The sequence below is a fragment of the Camelus ferus genome, chromosome 14, assembly GCF_009834535.1.
Source record: "Camelus ferus isolate YT-003-E chromosome 14, BCGSAC_Cfer_1.0, whole genome shotgun sequence".
NCBI lineage: Eukaryota > Metazoa > Chordata > Mammalia > Artiodactyla > Camelidae > Camelus > Camelus ferus.
The window spans coordinates 35603373-35630071 of NC_045709.1; the positions used below are offsets into that span (position 1 = coordinate 35603373).

Consider the following 26699-nt stretch of genomic DNA (forward strand, 5'->3'; position numbering starts at 1 on the left):
AAGTCACAACCCGGGAAGGACGCTCCAGTAACTTCCTGTTTCAGAGCTTATTTAAACAGGGGAGAGAAGTCAGACTGTCTTTAATGGAAGTGTTAGATGCTTGGGTCTTTGATGCACCTGGAACCCACTGGCTATCTTTAGTGTCCTAGGCAGTTTTTAATTTGGGAAATTCTTTCTTTCCCTTTTGTGTTCTGCCTTTCCTTGTTTCTGTGATATAACTAACTGGCCTTTCAGGACAGATGGGGGTTGGGGTTGGTCCCCAGTCTGCATTTTGGGCCAGTGGGCTGAGGACTGAGCAAAAACCCATTTTCAGCTTGGACAAGGACAGAGTCCTTCCTGAAGGACATTATCTTAGGCCCTTGGCCATTTGTTCTCATTACAGTGAAGGGCTTGGGGGAGCAACATTTCCCAGCAGAATTGATTTCTCAGAGAAGATCTTTGCTGAGATCAGGTCACAAAGTGACCATCATGTCACCGTCCCCAAATGTTTCTGGGTTGTCAAGAATTTATTCATAAGCCTGAGGCTCAAGTCCATTGGGAATTCAGGGAATGCCTTCTTTTTGGCAAGGAAACTATCTTATTATATAAATAAGCATAACATAATGTTTGGCATATAACAAGCCTGTGTAAGTGTTGAGTAAATGAAGGAAGTAGACCAAAGGAAACCAGACAGCGGAATGGAAAAAACTGGACATAAATATCTGTCTCTCAAGTTCATAACCTCCTGGTGTGGCTTTCATGGTGATATGTATTTGTGGGAAAACGCTGAGTATATTCCACACAGGCTGACTGTGTCCATTCTTTTGGTTTTATAATAAGGAGAGCAGAGGGAAGGTGTGCAAGGACATTCACAAATAATCACTGTGATGTATCTTTATATACACTGGAGAAGAGGGAACCCTCCAACACTGTCGGTGGGAATGTAATTTGGTGCAGCCACTACGGAAAACAGTGTGGAGATATTTTAAAAAACTAAAAATAGAGTTACCATATGATCCAACAATCCCACTCCTGGGCACATATCTGGAGAAAATTCTAATTCAAAAAGATACATGCACCCCAATGTTCATAGCAGCACTATTTACAATAGTCAAGACATGGAAACAACCTAAATGTCCGTCAACAGATGACTGGATAAAGAAGATGTAGTGTATTTATACAATGGAATACTACTCAGCCATAAAAAAGAATAAAATAATGCCATCTGCACTAAGAGGGATAGATTTAGAGGTCATCTTACTAAGTGAAGCATGTCAGACAGAGAAAGACAAATATATGATATCACTTATATGTGGAATCTGAAAAAATGATACAAATGAACTTATTACAAAACAGAAACAGACTGTAAATAAACATAGACATAGTAAATAAACTTATGGTTACCAAAGGATTAAGAAAGGTGGGGGAAGGGCTAAATTAGGGTTTTGTGGATTAGTAGATACAAACTACTGTATACAAAATAGATAAACAACAAGGTCCTACTGTATAATGCAGGGAAGTATATTCAATAGCTTGTAATAATATATAATGAAAATTATATATATATATATGTATAAACTGAATCACTATATAACTATGTTGAAACTAACATAACATCATAAATCAACTATACTTCAATTTAAAAAAAAGAAAAAAAGAATACGTTAGCATGGCTGCAATGCAGACTGGGAAGTGAGAGCAGGAAGTTGCCTTCTGTCCCTGTTTCCTACATTCCAGAGTAGGGTCCTGGCCATAGGAAGACAGAGCACATCCACTGCCCTCACCAATGCTTCCTCTTAAGACCCGAGCACTTGGAGAATGGACACTGGAAAGCTCCTCCCTTAAGCCTCACTTCTCACAACCTTGCTTGCTGGCAGAAAAGCAGCCAGAGTAGCAGAGAGATGGCTTCTGCCTCACTTTGACCTTCTAGACCTACAGGAGGACATCTGCGTGATGGAGCCGAACATTCAGAACTCCACCTGCAAAAGCACCTATGGGGTGTAGTTTCAGGCTTCCCAGCCTCTGCATCCCAGGAAGGCATGTCAGGAGAGTGGAGTTAGTGGCTGAGGGAGCCAAGCTATCACAGATTGCTTGGGAGGAAATTAAATCTGGAGAGGCTAAGTTAATCTTTTCCTCAAGTGAAAAGAGCATCATGGTTAAATACATGGGCACTGGAATCTGACGGACCAGGGCTCGTATCTCTGCTCCAGAACTTACCAGTTGTTTGGTCTCTAATACAGTTCTCTGCAAGTGTCTGAGTCCTAGTTTATAAAGTGGGAATATTACTGCTCTCTCATAGGGTTGGAGTGAAATTAAATATCATGTTTGTAAAGTGCTTAGCACAGTGTGTGAAGCCCAAGGATCCAGTACATTGTAGACATGATTAATAAGGTTCTATGTGAGCAATAGACCCAGGACACTCACCCAGTTGCATGATCTTTGCTGTGTTTCCTGGGTTAAATGGAGATGAGACAGCTCAGTAAATGTTTTGAGAGCCAAAATAAATATTTATAAGATGGATGCTTTAAAAATAGTTTTAATATTATTATACTGCAAACAGATCTTATTATTATAATTTATTGTAACTAGGAGGTATCAGGATGGATCCGACTAGTCCTACATCAAAACTGGTCTTGTTAAAAGCACAATATTTAGGTTATACATTATAGCAGGTTGAATTGTGTCCTCCTAAAAGATACGTTCAAGTCCTAACCCCCAGTATCTGTGAATGTGGCCTTATTGGAAAATAGGGTCGGCACAGGAGTGATCAAGTTATGATGAGGTTATACTGGAATAGGGTGGGTCCTAAATCCAATGACTGCGGTCTTCATAAGAGAGAGGAGATGGAGATTTGGATACACAGACAGACACACCCAGAGGGAAGGTGGCCACATGGAGATGAAGCAGAAATTGGAGTGATGCAGCCACAAGCCAAGGAACACTGAAGCCTGACGGCTACAACCAGAAGCCAGGCAGAGGCCTCACGGGCACCCTTGGAGAGAGTGTGGCCCTTGACTTCAGACTTCTAGCCGTCAGCGCTATGAGACAACACATTTCTGTTGTTTAAGCCACACAGTTTGTGGTAATTTGGGATGGCAACCATCGGAAACTAACACAAGCCCTGTTACGTAAAAATGAATTCACAAGTCGTGCCAGATTCTTTACATTTTCTCTATTTCTTTATGATACTTTCAGGGCTATTTTACTTCCAGATTAATATTTTGAGCCATAGTTAGTATGACTCAAAAAACTGGACATTCTCCTTTCCTAATGTTCCTTCACATCTCCGTCAAGTACACAGTAGACTCTAAATAGACCATTAAACATAACTGGGGAACGTAACTCTTTACATAATCTTTGGGGGAGTCTTTTCTCAACTGAGCACTTGCTTAGTCTATGACGCGTAAACGACACAGCAGACTGGGAAAGCAGTGGCTAGAGGGCCAGGAGGCTCGGACGATCACAGCCACAGACACCTTCAGCCGAGCACCTTCCACATTCAAATACAGTTCTAGGCATTTTATACAACAGGTCTTATTGAGCCTCTGAATCACAGCCCCACTTTACAAAGTGAGAAACTAAAGCTCAAAGAGGCTAAGAGGCTTTTCCGATCAAGATGTGGCAGACGGGCAGGGCCTGTATTCTTCTGTACTAGAATTGGTGTTGGTTTATTTCCCTGGTTCCCCCAACACTCGCCTGTAAGATGAGTGCATTGGTTTAGAGGAGATTTTCTCAAACTACCCTTCTGTGGGGCAGACTTCTGTCTGACGCCTAGAGACTCCTTTCTCTCCTGGGGCTGTTAATGACTATCACATTCCTAGAGGTGTCTGAGGGCTGAGGAACTGTGAACAGTTCATCAACCAATGAACATTTCAAAGGACAGGGATGAAAGCCGTAAAACCTTTAACTCACAGGCCAAGAATGGACAATTTCATTTACTCAGCGCTTACTGCCTGGGCTTCCTTCTCCCTTCCTTTCCACTGTTTCCACGTCATTCTTCTTTCCCCACTCACGTGACCTGTGAACCTCACAAATGCTGACTCATGGTTTTCCTTTCTTTCTCCCACCTCTTCCTTCTTAATGTCTCTTTTCTCTTTCCTTTCCGCTCCATCCTCACTCAATCCAAGTCTGACCTTGAATCACAGAGGCAATTTCAGAAAGCTTGAAAAATTTGGGTATGAAATTATCTATGGATTGTGGCTTGATAGTAGGCTGGCATGGAATGGCTTATGAAAGAGAAAATACTAAAGAACATCAGTGAAAAGGTTAGAAAAAATAACTTTTATCCTTACTCATTCCTCACAATGGTGTACAGGCATTCCTCAGAGATATTGCAGGTTTGATTTTGAACTACCATAATAAAGTGAATATTGCAATAAAGTGAGCCACACAAAAGTTTTGGTTTCCCAGTGCATGTAAAAGTTATGTTCATACTATACAGTGGTCTACTAAGTGTGCGATAGCATTATGTCTAAAAAGCAATGTGTCTACCTTAATGAAAAATACTTCATTGCTGAAAAATTCTACCCATCATTTGAGCCTTCAGCGAGTTGTAATCTTTCTGTGATGGTAACATCAAAAATCATCGATCACAGCTTACCGTAACAAATATAATCATGAAAAAGTTTGAAACATTGTGAGGATTACCAAAACGTGACCCAGAGATATAAAGTGAGAAAATGCTGTTGGAAAATGGAGCTGGTAGACTTGCTTGATGCAGGGTTGCCACAAACCTCAGTTTGTGGGGAAAAAAAAAATGCAATAATTGTGAAGCACAATAAAGCAAAACAATTAAATGAGGTATACCTACAAATATTAAGAAACACTCAAAAAAAGAAAACACTCAAAGAGCAATCTTGAAAACGATGTCAAAATGTGAGAGCAGACATGTTAATTTATATATAATGTAATAATTTATGTCGGAGACATTTAGTTGCTAAGAAATTGGTATGACATTTTCTGAGAAAGAATCTGCAGTTACGTGTGATGACGCTGTAGCCCTTCCTCAGGATAACAGGGAATTGATGTTGTGCTTTGACGTTGACTAGGCAGGCAACGTAGGCTCTTCTGTGTTGAAAGTTCATAATTATGATTAATATTCCCCGACATAAGGAAACCAAGAAAACTAAACAGTGTCATTACAGTACAGTCCTCATATTGATACGACACACTCAGGCAATTCTTTTGACTCTAGGGCTATAGGAGAGAAGGAAAATCTGCTTTACAGACAAATCAGAGAGTTGGTCTTGTGCAAGGGTATTCATGGTGATACAAGTTAACAGAAGCAGAGCAATCAGGCTATTGATTTCCAGTGCTGTTAATGTTTGCTAATATATAATTATAAAACTGTTAGACTCTGTCCTCTCTGCAAAAGAATGTGAACATTCTTAGAAGCTCCAGAATGTTGAATGCTGGAGAATTATAATTCAATTTTTTTTTTTTCTGGGAGTGAAAAATACCATTCTCAAGAAATCACCATGGTTTAACTGTGCAGTGATTCCCTGGATATTAATCATCACCAATCTATTGCATCATTAATGATTCTCCTTAAATATTCTGTTTCAGTTAAATTCCTTGCAAAAATTGAACGGACAGTAGGTAATTGGAAATATCCTACTAGAAATCTCCCCTTGGAGAGAGGTCTGGATACGCTTGGCTTCTATTGGCTGCACAAGCGTGCTCTCATTCAAGTCCTTGAAACCACCTTGCAGCGACTCTCTCTGCCTTCACAGAGCTGTACAGTGTTGTTTGTTACAGCAGAAAACTGCATTGCCCACGCCCTTGTTAGGAAGCTCTGCCTTTTGGAGAGGCACACACTTTCATCTCATAGATAGACAATTTAACTTACATAATCACTCCCTTTGCCAATATTATTATGATTTAGGACTTACATTTTTTAAAGTTGTTTCAAGTCAGAAGACATATATGTTGCCCATTTAAAAGGATATTTTTCTTCTTGTTTGTCTTTTGAAGTGTCTTAATAAGTACTTACTTAGCAATTTACAAAGCACAGTCCAAATAATGATACAACACACCAACACCCCTTGCCTTATTTTGAAGGTACATGGGATTATTGTTGACAGACGTGATGATGTATATAAAATTGTTAAGACTATCTTGAACTCTTTATGCAAACTCCAAGAAGCCAAAAATTTTCTGCTCAACATGAGTAAGTTTAAGGGTAAAGAAATCATTCCAATTCTAGCCTTTTGGAGAAGCCCACACATCAATAGTCAATGCTCACTAATGAGATGTCAGTCTAGCGTCTCAGAGGTACCACAACAAGGACTGGGACTCACTCTACTGTCTTTGTTCTCTGTTGCCCCTGGTGCATGGTGGCTTATTGTTAAATCTCTTATTGGTGGTAAAGTGAGAGGGTACATCAGTGAAAAGGAATGTTCTCAATGGGTTGGATGTCTCAGGCATTTAAGATTATGGACAAAATGGCAGTTATTCAGATTGGGTATCTTTTGCTAAGTAACACAGATGTTTTACAGAAATATGAAAAGCAGCTAAGGATGAGTTAGTGGCACCTGAACATCAGGTGGGGAAGCCAGGGGTGTCTCTGTGGTTGCATCCAAAGAAGCTCTCATCTCCTCTGGTAGGGAGGTAGAGAAAAATGAGGACCAAGCCCAGACCTTAAGAATACGATGGCTGAACTTCAAAGACTGTTGAATGCCCAACCAGGGCATGTCTGCTCTGCTAAGTTGAGAAAACCTGAGAACTGGACACACAGCATGGGGTCATCTAGGTGGATGTCCTTGAAGACTCTGATTTCTTAAGATGCCTCCAGCCTTCTTAGCTTGTGGATGTTGCCAGTCTTCCCCTTAAGAGTGAACATCCCCACTCTCATGTCCCCCTTCCCAGGGCCACGGTATTAGTGCTAAGGACACTTCGTCCCAGGGTGACATGTCCTTCTTCTCTTCCCAGGACTCTCCTCCATATCTGCTCTTGGACACGGGGCCAATAATGAGGGTGAAGGAGTGGCATAACCCAGCAGGGGTTATGATAAGGGAGTAAAGGGACTATACCCACAAAGGTGTTGCAGGACCTACCCGGTGTAGACTGCAGGAACCAGAGAGTATGTGTGGGACTGGATTCCAAGAACACTGGATTGACTGGGCCAAAACAGAATTGGACAGGTGAGTGTATTTACTTGGGAATGCTGTCCTGAAATAAAGAATAGATGGGTGTAACCCCAGCAAAGATCCTAAGAAAGGGGTCGAAATTGCTACTAGGATGGCTCCTCGAAGAATGGAAAAAGTTGTGGCTCGTGCCAAGTGAAGCCGAAATGCCAGCCTTGCCAAGGCAGAATGGCCAGGGAAGAAAGGATGAAAAGGCTCAAGGCAGTAGGCAACCAGTAATAGGTATTCTTTGATGATTAGATGGCTGACCAGATGGCTATGTTCTACAGGATGACCTGAGTTACATGGGATGTGCTAAGGGGAAGGGTAACAGCATCACTAAATGTTCTGTGGTGGCTCCCTGTAGACCAGGGCTGATAAGGAGAGAGGCCATAACAGAACTTGGTTTGATAACAGCAGTGAGGATGATGGCACCCACTAAAATAGAGGTCTGGTATTGGCACTCTAATAAACACAGTGCTTTTTTAAAAATTTTTAGGGGGAGGTAATTAGGTTTATTTATATAAAAAAGAGAAATTTTAATGGCGTTACTGGGGATTGAACCCAAGACCTCTGCATGCTAAGCATGAATTCTACCACTGGGCTATACCCTCCCCCAACACGGTCTTTTCTATATGCCATCTCATCATCTATTTTCAGAGAACCCAACCTGTCACTCTAAGAATCTAGATTCAGTGCCTGTTAAATAGCAATAAGTAAATAATAAACACCGAAGCACGTCATAGTGGAATTTCAGAAAATCAAAGAGAAAAAGAAAACCTTAAAAGCCACCTGAGAAAAAAAGGAGCTTATAAAAAAACAACAATTAGACTAGCAAAGATCTTCTCATCAGTAATGATCAATGACAGTGACAATGGAGTACCATCCTCAAAGTGCTGACAGAAGGTGAATATCAAATAGGAACTCAGTAGCCAGCTAATCTGTCATTCAAAACTGAGGGCAAAATAAAGGCATTTTGAGACAAGCAAAGACTGAGAGATTTCACTGCTCCAAGAACTGATGAATGAACTACTAAAAGAGAAGCTCCAGCAAGAAGGAGCTGAATTTGCAAATGATGTGGGATTCAAGTCAGTATAATCACTCTTAAGTTCTTAAACGCTAGCGGTAAATCCAAGTAAGTACAGACTACTCTTTCCTTCTAATGATTTTAGTGCACATCTCCAGTGTCTGTTTTGCAGTGTGCTATTTGGCTTAGAGGTTCTATCCATAAAATTATTTCTTATTTGTTCTACAGCAGGCCCTTCATACAGCCCCAAACATACACAAATATTTAAGGTTTTAAAAAAGCTACTACTGTTTTACAAGAGTTAACAAAGATATCCAGAGAAGTAGAAAACACAAAGAATTTTTTAACATTTAAAAGCTGGATGACTGGTTCCCGCATGTTTACTTGCTAATTATCTGCATACAAACTTGTGTCTTGGCCGAAAGACAGGCCGTTACAGCAAGTTTGGGGCATTCTGAGATGTTTACAAAAAGTTGAAAGCATGACTGTTAAATCCAGGGGCTCCAAGGTGATGTATATGTTGTATTTTGAAAGGGCGCAGGGACTCATCTTTACTGAACACTTACTATGTGTCATACACAGTAACATATGGTATTAGCTTCACTCTTCAAAAGAACACTAAGTGGTAGGCATTATTATTACCCATGTCTTACTTATGAGGAGATTGATATTCAGAGAGTAAATACTTTTTTACAAAGTCTCAGCTAGAAAGGGCCAGTGATAAGATTTGAACCTAGTTCTTTAGGACCTCAAAGCCACAGTGCTCATCTGCTTTGAAATCCTGAAAAGAGAAATAAATAATAGTGGGGGAAAAAATAAGTGAGTTTACTGTCAAGCATGTGGGTGTTTTAAAAGCTATTGCTTTGAAGACTTAGCGTGGAGAAGTATAAACTCTAAACTTTGGGCTACACATGTATTGGTTTTTCCTTAGAATGTTTAAGCTTTACACCTGAGTTCTATAAATATATCTTTCTATTGTCCAAAATTTGGGGCTTTTCACTTTTTTAAAAAACCAGATGGCAGTTGTTCTAGTCGTTTTCAAAGTGAATATTTTAACTTTAAAAAAAAATGAAATGTGACATGGTATATATGGAAAACCAGGCCCATTTCATTTTGTCCACTATTTTGTTCAACTTATTTTTAGGATATTTCATCAACCTGGACATTTCACAGATATTTGTTATCAGTTCAGCCTGTTCTGTATCGCTTTCCAGTTTGGCTGCTGCGGTATGACAATGATTTTTTATTCTTTTCCAAACGAAAAATAACCTTTCAATGACAATGCACTTAGATTTTGAAAAAAATACATCTGTACTCTCTCAGGCTATTTTCAGTGATACAAGCCAACTGTATTTTAGCTTCAAACTCTCTTTAATCTTCAGTGTTATTAGAACAGGATTTATGTCCTTGGGGACAGAGAGTTTTTAATTGAAACCCAAACCCCACAGCACAAACAAAACATTTGTGTGCTATGGCAATTTTGTAGGTTATTTAAAGGAAGTTCACAGCCAGATTTTGGTTCATTCAGACCAAGTTAATAAAATCCTGGCTCCCATTTAGAGATAGGGAACTAGAGGCAGGCATAATAATAATAATAATAATTTTTAAAATAAAAAAACAATACCTTGATACACACTCAGTGCCCGGCACTGTTCTAAGAGATTTTCTCGTACTAACTCTTTTAATCCTCACAATCTTAGGGGTAGGTGCTGCTACAAGGCCCATTTTGCACACAGAAAAGAAATAAACATAAAGAGTTGAAGTTGTTTAATGCCTACTGTCACATCAATCATAAATGGCAGGGCCGGATTTTGAAGCTTGGTGGTAGGCACCAGACTGGGTTCTGAAACGGTACCATTTACTCCCACGTACGTGAGAATTTGTAGCCAAGTTGGTGTTAGATTGCTGGCTCCCAGTCCCATCTTCACATCTTCCATTTTTTGGGGCTATTGCTTTAGCAGATCACAAGGACCCACTCTGATATGTCTCTTCCCAAAGCACCCGTCTCCTTACCCCACTGGTTTAGCACTTGCTTGCTCCCTTGTTCTAAACAGGCACGCCATTTCTGCCAGCTGGACTGTAAACCCTCCAGGGACAGGGAGCCCAAGGGGTCTTATAAATCTGGTCCCCATAGAGCCGAGCACTGGGCTGGGCATTAGCAGGTACTCTGTGAGGGTCCTGTCTCTGAGTGGGTGATCAGGTCCATAACAAGTGCAGAGGGTTTCCTCCCATCTCTCTCTGTCCCCATGGAGTCAACACAAAGTATAAGGAATAGCCTAGAAGCAAAGCCAGGAGTGAACTGATCCAGGACCCCCTCTCTGTCCCCCTGCATCCCTTTGTCAATGGTTGCTAGGAGATGGGAGGGTGCTTGGGCTTAGGAAACAAGGTGGCTGAGACCCAGGGTCTCCAGGCTAAGTCAGAGCCTCCATCTTTCTACTGGTCCTGAGGCTTCCTGTCTTTGGCAGACCTAGATCAAGACTCCTTCAATTAGATGACTTCCAGACCTGCCCTCTCTTTCAGTCTAAATCACGCTCACATAGAAAACCCACTCTGTCTCTTGGCTTCCTAACCTTCCTTGTATCTGAACAGACGCGTGGAGTCATGGAGCTTCGTCACAGGCAGGGCACCTGCAGGCCCAGCCGCTGCTCAGGGCAACAGGGTGCATCAGCGGATCAGCCACCATGTGTGTGAGCTCGAGAACGGCTGCCGCCCCTCTCCTGCTCCAAAGCCCCCACAGTGAGGTCTCAGGCTGCCCGCCCAAACCAGAAACACACCAGAAAGGGGTTTCTGGGAAATGGAGCTCAGCCCTGCCAAGGTGACCTGTCACCAGGCCACCATCATACCTCCCGGTTCACAAAAGCAAGTGACATTAGCCACATAGATATTAGATGTCACCTGATTTGGCCTGGAGGCCTTATGTAGTTTTGGAGGAAGGATTAGGTATCCCAGATGAACGCATGTGAACTCCAAACAGTCTCTAAAGATCACGGGATTTGAAATCAGAAGCGCTGGCTGTTAGTTTCAATTCTTTTCCCTGTATTTTCTGGGGAGGTCATTGAAGGATTTATCCAGGGTTTTAACCCCTCTGGGACTCAGCTTTGGCAACGATAAAATGAGAATCACAGTAGCTATTGGGAAGAGGGTTGGCAGACTGAAATGATATAACACATGTTGAAGTTTTTGTTGTTTTTCTGTTGTTGAAAACTGAAGACACTAGAATAAAACTGATTCTGATGGGCTCTGGTTTTTGATGGCAAGTGTGCTGGTAGAGCAGACACTCATTTTGGAGATCAGTTGACACCGTCCTACTTTCATAAACTCACCTTTTCTTTTCAGGTGAGTCACTGGCAGAAGCAGGAAGGTCCCATGCCTCATTTTAGCAGAAAGTGGAAGAGGAGGTACAGGATAGCGTAGGCTCACTCACGTGGCTTTTGGCTGGTTGAAGGCCGTCTCTGGCTGGTGACTGGAGACACCTATTCTTTGCCTGGGCTCCTCCGTAGGGCAGGTCACAACTTGGCAGTTAGACTTCCTCAGAGCAGGCAAGTATGAAAGAGGGTGCCCAGGATGGATGCCAGTGTCTTTTGTAATGTTCTGGGAAGTGTTATCCCATCACTTTTACTGTATTCTATCCACTAGCAGTGAGTCCCAAGATCCAACCCATACTCAAGGGGAGGGGTTATTTCATGAGCTGGGACATGAGGAGGTGGACCGTGAGAGCTATGGTGGAAGGCTGGCCCCACGGGTGAAAACAGAGGGAGTGACAAGGGCTTCAGAGTTCAGCTCCCGTCTTATTCTACAAGTTCCACTAGCGTATTCCTGAAATTTTTCTTCTGCTCTTATTCATTTGAGGAGAGGAAGCTTTGGCAAACAGTCCCAACATTTTATCCTATTGCTTTGCTTTTGTGTTGAACATTGAGAGCTTAATTACTTAATTATTCAACTTAAATGAACATACATAAGGGAGGCAGTGTGTCATAATGATAAAAGGGTGCAAATTGTAGCTCCACCATTTACCAGATGAATTTAGGCAAGTTTCTGAGCCTCACTTCCCTCATCTGTAAAGTGGGAATAATAATAGGGTTTACCACATTGTAGAGGACAACATAAAGGGCTAGTAAACTTGGCACATGGTAAACATTCAATGAATATCAGAAATTCAATTTGTGGTTGTTGTCATGCAAGCACCATATTTATTAAGCACGTGACCCCAACTAACCGATAATTTAGAGCAGAAGCCTAAAAATTCAGCTTTATTTTCTGTGTGTATCTTTTTCTTTTTCTTTTTTTTTTTTTCTGATTTCTGGATAAAATCCTTTTTAGTTCTCAAGGAAGGAAAACCAAAAGTCCTCTTTAAATTGGAGGCCACTCTAGTGTCCTGCTAAGTAGCATCCAGACAACCCTTGAATGTGTTTTTCACTCTCTCCCTTGCCTTCCTGCTGCCCTGGCACTCTGCTGGTTGGGCTGTTACAAGGTTAGAAGGATGTTTATCAGTAAGAAGATGAAAGTCCTCTGCACATGGCCTTGAGCTCTCTGGAGGATGCATGCTTCTGAAATCTAACTAGTAAATAACAAATAGACAGTGTTTGGAGCAGGAGAAGTGAGACAGCCAGCTTCACTCAGAGGAAACATGAAGGGCCTTGCCTGGGTGGGTTTATAGGTTTCTAAATGTTGAGGGAGGCACTACATTTTATCAAGCAAGTATCCTCTTATGTTCAATGGAATATATTGAGTGAAAAGTTTTATAGGGCTACATAATTATGTTCTATCATAAAGGAAAAACTGAAGTTATAATAAAACATTTTAAAACACACGTGAACTTTCTGTACTTTCTGCTTAGTTTGGCTGTGAACCTAAACTGCTCTAAGAAATGAAGTCTGTCTTAAAAAAACAAAAGCAAACACTGAATTTCTTAACAAAGCAAATATTTGTGATTACAAACCTTGATCATAAATGACATACTAGGCGTATGGAGTTTAAGTTTCTCTCCAGACTAATCAAACATTTGTCCCCTGCACTGAGAGGAAAGGACACATAAGCACTAACTAGGTGTGTACCAGTTATATATCTTTAACTAGTTCAAGGAAGCATCGTATTTAAGTGTGTTAAGCAAGTGTTTCTTTATGAGAAAACTTGAGACAGTATGAATGGTGGGAATTTCAGGAGAGATGGGAGGCAGGTAGGGGAAGATGCTTTTGACTCAGGAAATTTTCTGTGGCTCTCAATTAATTAAACCACAGAAACAGTTGCCAAAAGGGACACTCTTATTGCTTGACACTCAGGAGTACCAACTTGTTAGCTTTGTAAATTTTCCTGATTGATTGCTTTTGATATAACCTTAAATTATTCCCTAATATTAATTCTTTGGATCAGATATGGAGCCTATAAATCTAGAGCTGCGATTGTAATTGCTAATCCCCATGGCAGCCCTAAGAGGCAAGCATTTGCATCATTTAGAGTTCCTTGTGGCAAGCAACAGAAACCAACACTGGTTAATTTCATCAAAAAGGAATTTGTCAGGCTCGAGAAACCACAGGAACAGCTAAACATACAGGCTTCAAGAAGAACATAAACCAAGGCAGTCTGAGGGATTCAGGACCAGAAATTAATAAACAGCTTGTCCAGAGAGCCTCCAGTTGTTTCTGGACCCTGGTTCAAGTCCTCCAAATGATGGTGATGGTGGGGTATCTGATTGTCCTGCTTTGAGTCTCTGTTTTCCCTTAGGGTACTTTGATTGACACAGAAGGGGGTCGGCTTTACTCCACAAAGGGATGTGAGGGAGGCTGTTACCAAAGGAAGCAAGGAAGGGAAACAGCTCAGGCAAAGATGCAAAGTGTCTACTATCATATTCTCCTAATTTTAAAGGCAAGGACAGAAGTCAGATGTGTTTAGTTTCATATCGAGGCATATGTCTAGGTGACAAGTCTGAGATCTGAACCCATGTGGGTCTCATCCCCAAGGATCGGCTCTGCCCCTCCTCCGTCCCTCTGCAGACTCCTCTCTATTCTACTGAGCATAATAGCAGAAGGATGACATCCCCAGCCCAGAAAAGCCACAGCCCTGTGTTTACAAAACCTTCTGAACTCTTCCGGGGAAAGGTATGGCTTCAGTGGAAATGAGTCAGCAGCTCTGTGTCTGACCTTTCATGCCTTTCTGCTTTTCCCTCAGTTTTTTATTTCCTTTGCTCCACCTCTGCTGGCCTCCTTCCCAGTGTCAACAAGTTCAGAGGAATTGATAAGTCAGCCGGGCTGAGGGGGAAGCGTGTTAAGCCCAGAGGAAAGCAAACAGAAAAGAATGGTCCAGTTTTGCAGTCACTGGGGGCCCAGGAAGAGTTAGTGCTCCCTGCTCCCTCGTCTCTTGTGTCCTCCTGCCAGAGCTGTCTCCTCCTCTCTGAAAATAACCTAGCTTCATGTTGTGTCACCAGCAGAAACATCCAGGGCTAGCTAGATGGAGAGCCAAGTGTAATTTTGAATTTAAAATTAGAGATCTGGGCCTATTTCAGGAGTTGGTAGCTGTGGGGTGTTGACCAAGTGCTAAAGCTTAAGCTAATTTCTTCCCTAACAATAAGCATCAACAACGTGAGAAGTGGCTCTGTCAACTTGTTAATTTAATTTTATTTTATTTGGGGGAGGCAGGTAATTAGATCTATTTATTTATTTTTGTAGGAGGTACTGGGGATTGAACCCAGGACCTCGAGCATGCTAAGCATGCACTCTACCACTTAAGCTACACCCTCCTCCTCATCAACTTTTGAAACTTTTGCTTGGACTCATGACTCACAAAAAAAAAAAAAATGCTATTTATGTAATTAAAATATTTAGCATTCACAGTTTATGCAATGCTAAATGCTTCTGGTGTGAGTTGATTTACATACAGTAATTTCAGTTTAAAAGATTCCCTGAAACAGTGGTTTGATTATACTAGTTACATAGTTAAAAGGGGCACAGTTGGAAGTAGGGCTTTCATTTTTATTATTAGAGGAGGTAACGTTTACCAGGTACTAGTATATAAAAGGTACTCAATAAATGCTTGTTTTATCCTCTTTGTGAAATAAACTTTAAGTGATCACATATTTTAGCCTTCTTATTCATTTAACATTTACAGAATACCTGCCAGGAGTCAATCACATGTCACTCTCCTTCAAATTAATCAGTGCTTTCCATCCCCTCCTAATGCTTTGCTACTCAAAGTGTGGTCCGTGGACCAATACGAACATCGCCAGAGAGCTTGCTAGACCCAGAGGATCTCAGGCCTCCACTGCGTCCTCCTGAATCGGAATCAGATCTCAAAGTAATTTGTATACATGTTAACTGTTTGACAAGCACTGACCTCCTGACATACTTCTTATTAACTCAATACTCTTGATCTTGATCTTGACACTCCTGATTCTTTTAGCTCATCTCCTGCCACTCATGTCCTTGGGACTGGAACTGAAATCCCCCAGGCACACCGAGCTATCTCCTGTCTCTGGGCTTCCCTTGTGCTATTCTCTTTGGGTGGTTTCTACTTCTCTTTTTTGTCTTGTTAATGCCTACTCTTTCTTTAAGACATGCACACATGCATTTATCCATTCATTCATTCTCTATGTACTTATTGAGTACTTACTATATGCCAAGCACTGTGCTCAGGAAGCTTTTTTAAGAAACACCCCCCACTGCAATGGGTGGCCCTCTTTTCTGCTCTCTAGTGTACCAGGCTTAACTCTGTCCTTGGTGCATTATGCTATGTTTCTTTTTTTTTTTTTTAATGATGCAATTGCTTTTTATTTATTTACTTACTTAATTTATTTTTGATAGAGGTACTGGGGATTGAACCCAGGACCTCCTGCATGTTAAACATGTGCTCTACCACTGAGCTATACCCTCCCCCCTTGGGGGTGCCATCTTTGTTGGAGTAGTTGCCAGAAGGTAATGAAAGCAAGGACTTTACTGTGACGAGTTGGAGCAACAGAGGGCCATTGCATAAATGATAAAGAATAAAGGAAGTCAACAGAATAAATAGTAAATGAGAGCTGGAAGAACCTAGTGAAAACGTAGACCGTGGAGCCAGTCTGCCTGGGTCCAGAACCCCAGCTCTGCCTATTAGAGCTGTGTCATCTTGGGTATAGTATTAAATTGTCCACACTGCAGTCTCTCCCTCTGTAAAGTGGGAATAATAACAATACATACCTTATAAGGTACTGTTATTCATAAAGACAACTTATTATTCATAAAGACTTGGACAAGTTGCTGACAAGTCATAAGCAGTCTATTGCTTAACAAGCAAAGAATACTGAACGGCTTGAAAATAAAATAAAATTCAGCATCTCACTCTCTTCCCATCACTGTGTACCTTCACACTAGCAAATGCATTTGCCTTCCTTCTTCATGGTATTTCCCTGGGTTTGCAGTAGGGGTGTGTACATCTTTAAGCCGTTGAGCAAGGCTTAAAAAAATGAACAAAAGGGAAACAGCTGCTTTGTTTTTGAAAAGATTTGCCAAGCTCACACAGTTAAATTTAATGGCTGGGTGTTTTAAACCCTAGAGAACAATGTAATTTGTGTCATCACTGCTACAAAGGATGCCTCTTTGGCGAGCATTTCATTTCAGTCGCCTGAAGACCTAACTTGAACAAAAGAAGCAAAAACAAACACAAATACAGTCATGGAAAAACTCTAATTAAGCTTTGGGGAAAGATTGTCCAGTCCTGTCTTGTCTTCACAGAGCAGAATAAAAATAACTCTGGCACCTGCAAAGTTATTTTTCTCACCCAATATTTTAATTTTTAAGTGATATTTTTGTGGAGGATTGGTTATGATTCTAGGAAGTGGGGGAGTGCTGAGAGGACTGGCCGGGCTAGAGACCAAAATTCAAATGTTTAGCACATTGTTCGCTTTTGATATCTCTTTTAATTCTCCACAAACTCTGGGAAGGAGATATTTTCCCCATTTTATGAGAGAGCACTCATGCTCAAAAAGGTTAAATAACTCACCCAAGTTCCTAACTAGAGTTTGACTCTATGTCTGTCTGACTCTGGAGAACAAACCCGTTTCAAAGTTGGTTTGTTCATTTTTTATCGGGAACAAAGTATTTATATTTGAATCTCTTCCATGTAGTGGCCAGGAGCTAAATACTGAATGCTTGTGAAGTTCAGGTATATCTAACTGTTAACTTTTCTTCATGTAAGATGGAGGTTTTTGCTTTACCCTAGGCTCTGCATCTTAGTAGTCCTCGTGGGAAAGAACCTGACGGTGATGATGCCAACCATGAAAGACAACAATCAACCAATGACCTCATCTCGGTTTGGAAGCCCCAATTTTCACATGTTAGTACAAGAAATTCCAGTGACTTGACAAAAGTCAGTACATTGTGACACAATTCAAAAGAGACGGTGATGATTAAGGCTGTTACTCATAAGGGGAGTTGGCCATCTTGAAGTATTTCTAACTGATACAGAGGAAAACTGGGAGAGAGAAGATTCTTGAATACAGGAAGGATTAAGGAATTCTGCTGCTTTCTTCCTCAAGGGCACTATTTCCAAATAGCATTGTTTATCACCAAATAGCCTGAGGAGAGGAGAGGAGAGAAGTGACTCAGACCAGCTGATAATTAACTGAAAAGGACTTGTTTATTTGGGCATAAGCTCTTTTTTTTTTTTTTTTTAAACACCTGAGTTTCCTGTTACTATTACTCTCTAGGTCAAGAAATTGCATATTCCCTGGAAAGCCAGACAACAATTCCATTTCTTTTCTTGACATTGAGTAAAGCTGCCAATTGAGTGTGCAAGTCAATTGCAGAGCATTTCCCTTTAGCTGTTATTGTTGTTGAACGTATGAGTGGTTAGAATGGGGCAGAGGGCATCTGTGAGAAAAGATCCTGTACCCTCACTAGAGTAATCCTTGGGTCAGAGGCTGATCATCCTTCCTATAGATGTTATTTCAGCATCAGTCTGGTAGGGCAGAAAGGCTCCCGGTGTTACGAAAATTAATAAAGGGAAATTTCACCAAAATGGAGTTGGAAGACCAGAAGAGAGAGCTCTCATGCATGCCAGTACAGATGCCAACAGGAAGAGATGCACCTTGCACCTCCAGCAAGAAGTGACACTACTATCACCGGCAGGAGGAAGAAAGATCTTCTCCTCACCTGGCAACAGCTCAGCCAATGAGAGACTGACGCCGCTCAGTCAATGAAAAGCCACTCTACTTCAAACTCCCAGTTTCCTCCAGCGGACTCTGTATTTATAACAGCCCCCACCCCCCACCTCAACTTCTCCTTCTCCTCTATCAGAGCTTCCTCTCCTTTGCTTTACAGGACTTGCACTTGGTTCACCATAGTTGCGTGCCCTGAACTGCGATTCTTTCTTGCTCCCTGATAAACCTGTTTTGCTGGTAAAATAACTGGCTGTTTTATTGTTTTAGGTTAACAGTATACTGAAAAGGGAAGTGCTCTGAGTTCAGAAAACCTGGGGCTGGTCTCAACATTATTCCACTTCCTCTAAGACTTCGAGCAAATTATCAAAACAGGTAATATATTTGAAAATGCCCTTCTAACTGAAAAGCACTGTACAATAGTTAAGGTTTATCAACAGATTGTGATGTGTAATAGTACATTTTGATGGGACCTTCTTTTCTGTTCTTCTGTCTCCTCCTCCTCCCAACCAGAGCTTTTACCACACTTCTCCAAACATCCAGGAAAACAAAGAATAGTTTTCTGGCTAACTTGCATCTCCCTATGGTAAATCCTACAAGGGTTGCCTTTGGGTAATTTGAATGGAGTTAGTTAATTGTGCTTTAATGTGAGTCTATGGAGATAAAAAATTAGAAAGATGTTTGTTGACACGTTTATGCTGATCAGTGTCATCTTTGGGCTATCCTGCCTTCTCCTCTGTCCCTAATCCATCCTCCCAATTTCCACAATAGCTACAATTTCCTTTCTCTCTTATCTACTCTTGACAAGTGCCTCACCCCCTCCCCTTAACTGAAATTAGAATCCATCAGACACATTTCTTACCCCAACCTCCAAATTCCAGACCAACCAACTATCCTACATACACCCTATCCCTTCTTGGAATAAATATTCAACCAAAGGTGATCTTTCTCCAATCTAAGTTTCTGTAGCCCATTCTTACCCGCCTTGTCTCAAAGAATCTCATGACATCAGTTATGCCTCCTCTCATCTTTGTCCTGAATTCTCCAGTCTCTTTATGGGTCAGTCCCATCAGCATCCAATCATTGAATAGTACTAGCATCTTCCATCTTATAGTAAAAAAATAAAATCACCCACTGACAGCAGAACCCCTTGCAGTTGCTGGGGTCACTGATGCTTTCATTGCTCATTTCTTTGGAAGATTTCAAGTTCTTGTCTGACCTGACTCTCAGCAACTTTTGACATGTCCACCTACTTCTTGAAACATACTTTCTCCTTGTGTTGTGACATTACACTCCTCTTGTCTGTGTCTTACTGCCCCGGCCACACCATTTCAGTACCCCTTGAAGACTCCCGTTCCTCTGCCTGTCCCTCTCGTAAGCCCTTTACAGCCTCCATCCCTGAGCCGCCAATCTCATCCATCCCCTTGGCCTCGGTTATCATCTGAATACTGGTAACTCCCAAATCCTTGTGTCTAGTTTAGCTCTCTAGTCTGGCCCCCTCAGTCCTCCGCCTCTAACTGCTTGGTGAACTTGACCCCACATTACTAAAACCACATTCATCTTTTTCTTTAAATCTGCTCACAAACACTTGCAGTGCTTTCCCGTCACCCTCAGAATGAAATCAGCCTCTGTTCACTTTTCAAGAACCTTCAGATCCTGTGGACCTACCTCTTCAGCCTCAGATCCCTGACAATCCCTGCGCCAGCCATTTTGACTAAGTACGGTGCTGTGAACACCTCATTTCCGCTTCTACTTCTGGGCTTTGCACCTAGAACACTTTTTCCCCTGTTCTGTTGCTAATGCCTCCTCATCCCTAAAGTTCCATCTTAATCATTCTTCTAGGAGTTGATTAGAAGCCTCTTTATGCACATCAAACTTCCCCATCATAAACTATTTACCGAATCACATGAAATAACCAAATTAGGGCACCCCTGGTTTTCCTTCCTGCCCCTTCAACCCCCATTGTCCCCTCCTGAGGTAGTGGAGGCTTCCCCATGCTTTTATAGCAGTTAACCACAATCTGTTTCAAATATTCCTTTATATTTGTCTGTCCACTAGCTCATGAGCTGCCAGAATCGTGCTAGAAATTTGAAGCAGTCAATAAATGTTGCACTAGACTCATCTGAAATATAACTGGTTGTGGGTTCCAGAATATTACACTATTTATATGGCTATTTTTAACTAAAATTGACTTAGCCATTCTCTTATTTTTAGACATTTAGAGTTTTGTTGTTTACTGTTATAAAAAAATGCTGTGATGAAGCTCTCTGTGATTGAAGCGTGTTTCTCTTGTTTCAGATTATTTACATAGATTTGAGTCCTAAAAGTAGAGTTATGGAGGCAAAAGGTATGATAATTTTAAAGACTTCGATATGCATTATTAGGTTGCTTTCCAAAATTATTGCACAATTCAAATTTCCATTTATGTGACTCTTTTACAAATTGTATGTTACATCTTTCTATAGCATGAAGACAGATTAAAAACATCACTGCATTAGAAGCACTGCGATAGCAGTCTGAGTTTTCCATTTACCTTCACTAAGAATCTGGCCTGAGTATAGATGTCTTGAGTTGGAATCTTGCAGGCCTTGAAAAGAAAATAAAAGAAAGAAACTTTAGAAGGCCTGACACAGAGAGTGCAATCTACCTGGAAGACAATTTAAGAGGGCCAAATGCAGGGCCTGGGGATTTTGAAAATTTCAATCTTTGTCCATTTCCCCCTCAGCTACCCAAACATGTAATATTAATTGTTAAGAATGGATGCTAAAGGTTATGATATAATGTATAGATAAAGCAAAAGACTTCTTTGGTTAATTGTCACAAGAATGACTGTGTTTTGGGCCAATTATGAAAAGCCAACCTCTCTTTTTGAGTCATTAGTTGTGAGTCACAACAGCCCTTCTCACTGGCAATCATGTTAGAATGTTGAGAAATGTAAGGTCTAACACTGATGTAGAGAAAAACATGTGGGTCCCTCAAATTTGTGACTATTGGTTTGGTTCTCCTTTGATTAGGAGATCTCTTGTGCTTAACAATTCAACTGATCCAATAGCTGGCCATTTGCCTTGGGTGCCCTGGTCCCAGCCAGGCCCCACTGGCCTTTCTGTCCTGTGATGGGAGCTGCAGATCAAGTCTCCTATTGGCTTATTTGTGGGTTCTGCCTCATTATCTTCAGGAAGAGAGGAGGATGGGGATTGTCAAATGCAGGCTGAGGATGGGGGCGGGGGTGCAGGCAGAAGAGGTTATTTAAACGAAAGTGATGATGAGAAAGTAGAAAATGCAGACAGTAGAGATGAGTGTTCTCGGGAAGGATGAGCAGGCTCTGAACTATGTCAGTGGTAACAAGTTTAGAAAGAGAAAGGCTAACATAGGAGCCATCTGAACACAGTTTGTGTCTACACTAGGCCAATTATTTTGAAATAAAATCAGTCTAATCAATACACATTTTTTGAGTGTCAAGACTATACTAAGAATACAAGAATACAATTCTTACCTTCAGGAAGCTCAGTCTACTAAGAGAGATAGATGTTTAAACCAATAAAAATAGAATGCATTCCATCAACAGAGGACTGTATAAAGAAGATGTGGTATACATAAACAATCGAATATTACTCAGCCATAAAAAAGAATGACGTAGAGATTATCATATTGAGTGAAATCAGACAGAGAAAGACAAAAATAAAATACATTGATAAAATGGGCATGGAAATAACCCAAAGGTGGTACTGTTTACCTGTCACAGGGGGCCAGGGAGGAGATGTATAAACTATATTTCCTTAACAGTTATTTTCTAGGTCATCAAGTGGAGGAATGGGAAAAAAGAGCTTTTGCAAAGGCTTGAAGGAGTAAAACACCTTGAAGTGTTCGGGAACCATAAACAGAATGGTATTGTTGAAAGTAAAATGTGAGTGTGGATTATTAAGACATGGTTAAGGCAGGAAGATCGTGGATCTTGATATTTAATAGTTTACATCAGGTACAGCACCCGCTGCCCCTAATGATTCATAAAATTAGAAAATCCTAGAGATATAACACATATGGATTAGATCTAGTGCCCAGTGCCTTCCACATTTATGGGTTGAATGAATGTGCTGAATGAATGCATGAACCTAGTCCAACCATCTGTTTGTTTCCAAGCCTATTCTAGTGTTTAATCACCTGAACTATCAGGAAGTTTCTCCAAAAATTAATTTAATCATTATTTTTCAAACTATTTTCTCTAGATTGATCTTCAGGAGAGGGCCAGAAATCTGCCTCCTGCCACCTGGGGAGTGGGTGCCAGGCTGTTCCTGGTGTCTGTTCCCAGATTCCCAGATGGAGACTTTCAACCCAACTTCTCGGCACCTGCTGAGCCTCTCTCCCCTGCCATATGCCTTGTGCCTCCAGGCTTCCACTTTGCAAGGCGAATGGGCTCCCCCTCACCATTAGTAGCCTCCTCTCTCTTGCTAAATTGATTCCCACGGCCCTATTTTTCATTTGCATTTAAAAAAGCCATTTTATACCCTGATGTCACCTGTGCTATTCTTTGCTTTTGTTGATTATGAATTTGCAACGTTTTCTCTTTAGTTGTAGTAGAGCCTTCAGAGAGATAAACACCTTCAACCTGACCAAGTTTCCTCTACTCCTTATAAAACAAAATTTGTTTCCAGTCTTTGGAGGTCATGGAAATGTTGTAAATTATCGTAAGTTCTACAGAGTCTTCATATCTTTAGGTATGCCTTGCCACGTGGATCTACTTGTACCAGCTGGCTGGTCAAAGCAATACTGCACCTGCCTGCACGGGCTGAGGTAGCAGGTGCCCGCACAGCTGGGGTGGGGGAGGGGGGAGAAAGATTGCACAGAGGACCGCCCTGCTGCATTGTGCTGGGGGCATCTTGAGACTTGGGGGTTTCACATCTCAGCCCTAAGATCCCAGCTTATGAACTCATTCACTACTGATCCATTCAGGGAGAAAAAAAGCAGGCATGTCTTCCACTGCCTGTCAAGCCTCTATTACCTGAGACACCCAGTAGCTGGACTTGAACTGTTTCTTGCTGAAGAAATCCACATTCAGTGACCTGAGTAGGGCAAGAAAATAACAAGTTACTTAAATAAACATAACAGCTCAAAACAGCTAGATCACACAGGTTCCACTGAGGTAGAATTAATGGAAAAGCAGACTTGAAATTTAATAAAAATGTCATGAGAACTCTTAAGGAGGTGAGAGATTATAAAAAAAAAATTTCTGGAAATATTTTTTAAAGTCCCACACAACACTTCCAAATTTAAAGTAAGAGATGAACTCAGAGAGCAGTTCCTGATGAAAATTAGACTGGTTATCTGAAAGATCAAGTGGAGAAAATAGTGCACAGCAGAGAGCGAAAATTCAAAGAAATGAAAATCACAGATGAAAAGACAAAAGACACGGAAGACACAGATAGTAGGAATCACAAAGAAGGAAAAGAATATCCAGGAGAAAAATACAGATCAAATAACAATAGATACAACTTCCTTATGCTGAACACGTTTGTCTTTTAAGATTGAAAGTGTTCAACTAACGCCAGGAAGTATTTCTGTCGGTGATGTGTGAATCAGATTCACCCAAATGAATCTCCTTAAATCCAAAAAAGAAGAAAAAAGTTTAGTAAACTTTCCAGTGCAAAGAAAAAGACTTACATAAAGAGGAGAATTAGATCAGCATCAGACTGCTTATTTGCAACACTGGAAGTTAGAAAACAGTAATGGTCATTTACAGACTCAAGAGAAACTGAGTCATAATGTCATTTAAATGTGAGGACAAAAGAGAGCCATTATTAAACATGCTGGGGCCCACTCTTTTTGAAGACACACATTCTATATTACTGGAGGAATTACTCTGAGTGAAGGAAATTTAATGATAACCTGGAACTTAAGAGAGGGGAAGATGAAGAGTTTAAGAAACAGCAGTGAGCAATGTACTCGTAAAACGTATAATTAAGTCTAAAGGATGATAACATGGCTGTGAACTGGAATATGAGTTAAATAATAATTCCCTCAGCTGAAGAGACAAAGTGCATGTATCTGTATGAAATAATAGCTGTCTCCCCAGGAAGTCAGCACTTACTAATATTTACTGACTGATACTTAGGTTAAGATTTCAATTTAAGTGAGACTCAACAGTTGGTATAAGGGTAATGGGAAACTCTTGGTTGAGGTTGGTTAGTGTAGAGAGCAGATTCATAAACATCTTGCTGTGGGGAGCATTAATATTACTTATTACATAAATTATACTATAATGTGTAATATATATTATTATATAGTAGTAATACAGATAATTATTACATATCTGTATTACTTGTTACTGCATATCTATGGCTTTGTGACTTTAAAAATTAGGAAGCTAACTAGTAGCTGAGAGACAGAAACTTCCTAATTTCCAGGGTTAAGCTGGAAGTAAAAATTAAAAAAAAAAAACAAAAAAAAAACCTTTTTCAATGTAGTGAATTAAGAACAATATCAAGAGGAAGCAACAACAAAATTGATGATAAAGTATAAAAATAAAACAAAATAAATATCACAATGAAAATGAAGGAATATCTTAGTGAAAAACAAGTAACTTCAGAATACTTACAAATTCTACCTGTATGCCGTTTAATACAAACTCAACTGAAGTAAAATAGTAAAGAAAAGTGGAAAATAATGGGACATACAAAGATATTTTAGCAAAACAGAAAACAAAAGAAAAGTAAAAAAAAGGCAAAAGGCAGCTATATTAATATAATACCAGATAAATAAGAATCTGAGCCATGATTTGAGAAAGCAATAAAAGTTACCTACAAGGAAGAGAAAATCTTAATAAATTTTTATATCTCCAAATAACACAGCTGTAAAACATATAAGGTAAAACAAGAACTAGAAATGCAAAGTGACCTTTTACAAGCCCAAAACATAACAGGGACTGTAATGCACTTTTTTTCAAAAAATAGGTGAACAGTAATTAAGGGTATAGATGTCTCAAATAATGCAATCAACAAACCTGATCTAAAAATAGGTATGTAGATAATTCAGTGCCCTACTTTTCACCATATCCACCAGACAGGTGTGGAAATAAATTATTTACCTGAAAAGAAATTATTTACCTACAAAGAAAACCTTAAGAAATTCCAAAAGGGTTTTTATTGGCCACATTTTCTGATTATAAGGCAATTTATTAGAAATCAGTCATAAATAACAGTATGACTTACTTATGCATTAACGATCTGACTTTAAATTGGTCAAACTGAGAAGAGCACTACCAAGTACCTGGAAGAAGTAAATGCAAATTCTCTCTAAAGAAATGAGCCATTAATTAAGGCCTCACAACATTTGCACACAAAGGGTCTCAACACATATGAGCACACAACAAAAATTCTCAAAACATTCTGCATCTGACAATGCCTGCTCAATTGGTTTGCATCAACTCTCCCACTGAGAACTCCAGCCTGACACTTAATGGAAACATATCAGTCTTGGTTCTGATCTTTTCAAGTGCCTGGAGATAACCTGCGGATTGAAACATTGAGGAACTATTGCAGGTATTTAAAGTATCCATCAGAGTATACAACTGTCAGGGGCTAGAAGTGTCGAAACAAAAAATCAAAAGAAAAAAATGAGAATGATTTCATCCCAAAAAGCTGAACTTAATCAGGCCATTTATGCCTTTTTAGAACATATTCTATGTCATACCTGGAGATCATTGGAGACACTTTTCGGATCTTGTGAGAGAACAAGGATCCTCCCTGCTCTCTGCGATCAATTCGAGAGCATGACTTGATGGAACTCTGGCTTCAGTTTTTTGGTTTTTATCCGCTGATTTGGCCAGGGGTGGGGGAGCTCGCATCCTGCTGCGTGCTGGGCCTTCTCCATCTCCAGGTGTCTGCCATGACAAGCAATCAGAGATGCAGTGGGCTGCCCTCTCTCGGAGTTGACAATTATACACTTGCTGATGGGTCAGCCTGACTCAGATATTTAGGCATTTGAGACCATCTGAACTAAGCGATGCAGAGAGATTCACTTACCTCAGCAGGGCTTATCAGGCTAGAGTCTTTTAAAGACTCTAGAGGCACAGAGCTCACCTGAACGGGTCCCAAATTCAGCTGATCGGTCATCATGATTGGCTCATGTTTCCAGGTGTCAATTATTGAAATTAGATTCTGCTTAGTGTATGTGTTCCCCAAATTCTCCAGTCCTGCTCTTATACTGAAAACAGATTCTTCTCAATAGAAGGGGCAGGGTTTTCATCATAACTGGGTTGGTCTCAGTCCAATAATCACAGACAAAGGAAGACCGTATACACATTACATGCTGTATGTGACAGCAACAGAAGTAGTTATATCCATGTTAGGGACTGAATATATCCCCTCCCAAATTCATATGTTGAAGCTGTAACCCCCAGATGATGTCTGGAGATGGGGCCTTTGAGAGGCGATTAGGGTTAGGTTAGGTCATG

At 40.6% G+C, this 26699-nt stretch overlaps 1 long non-coding RNA gene across 1 annotated transcript; it reads right to left on the bottom strand.

The window, feature by feature from the left end:
* Positions 1-20785: 20785 nt before the first annotated feature.
* On the bottom strand, positions 20786-26348 carry LOC116668656. Its single transcript, XR_004325891.1, has 3 exons — positions 25937-26348; positions 23250-23310; positions 20786-20840 (listed from the first exon to the last, which is right to left on the bottom strand). It is a non-coding gene; the product is annotated as an uncharacterized LOC116668656 (long non-coding RNA).
* Between the last annotated feature and the right edge of the window lie 351 nt (positions 26349-26699).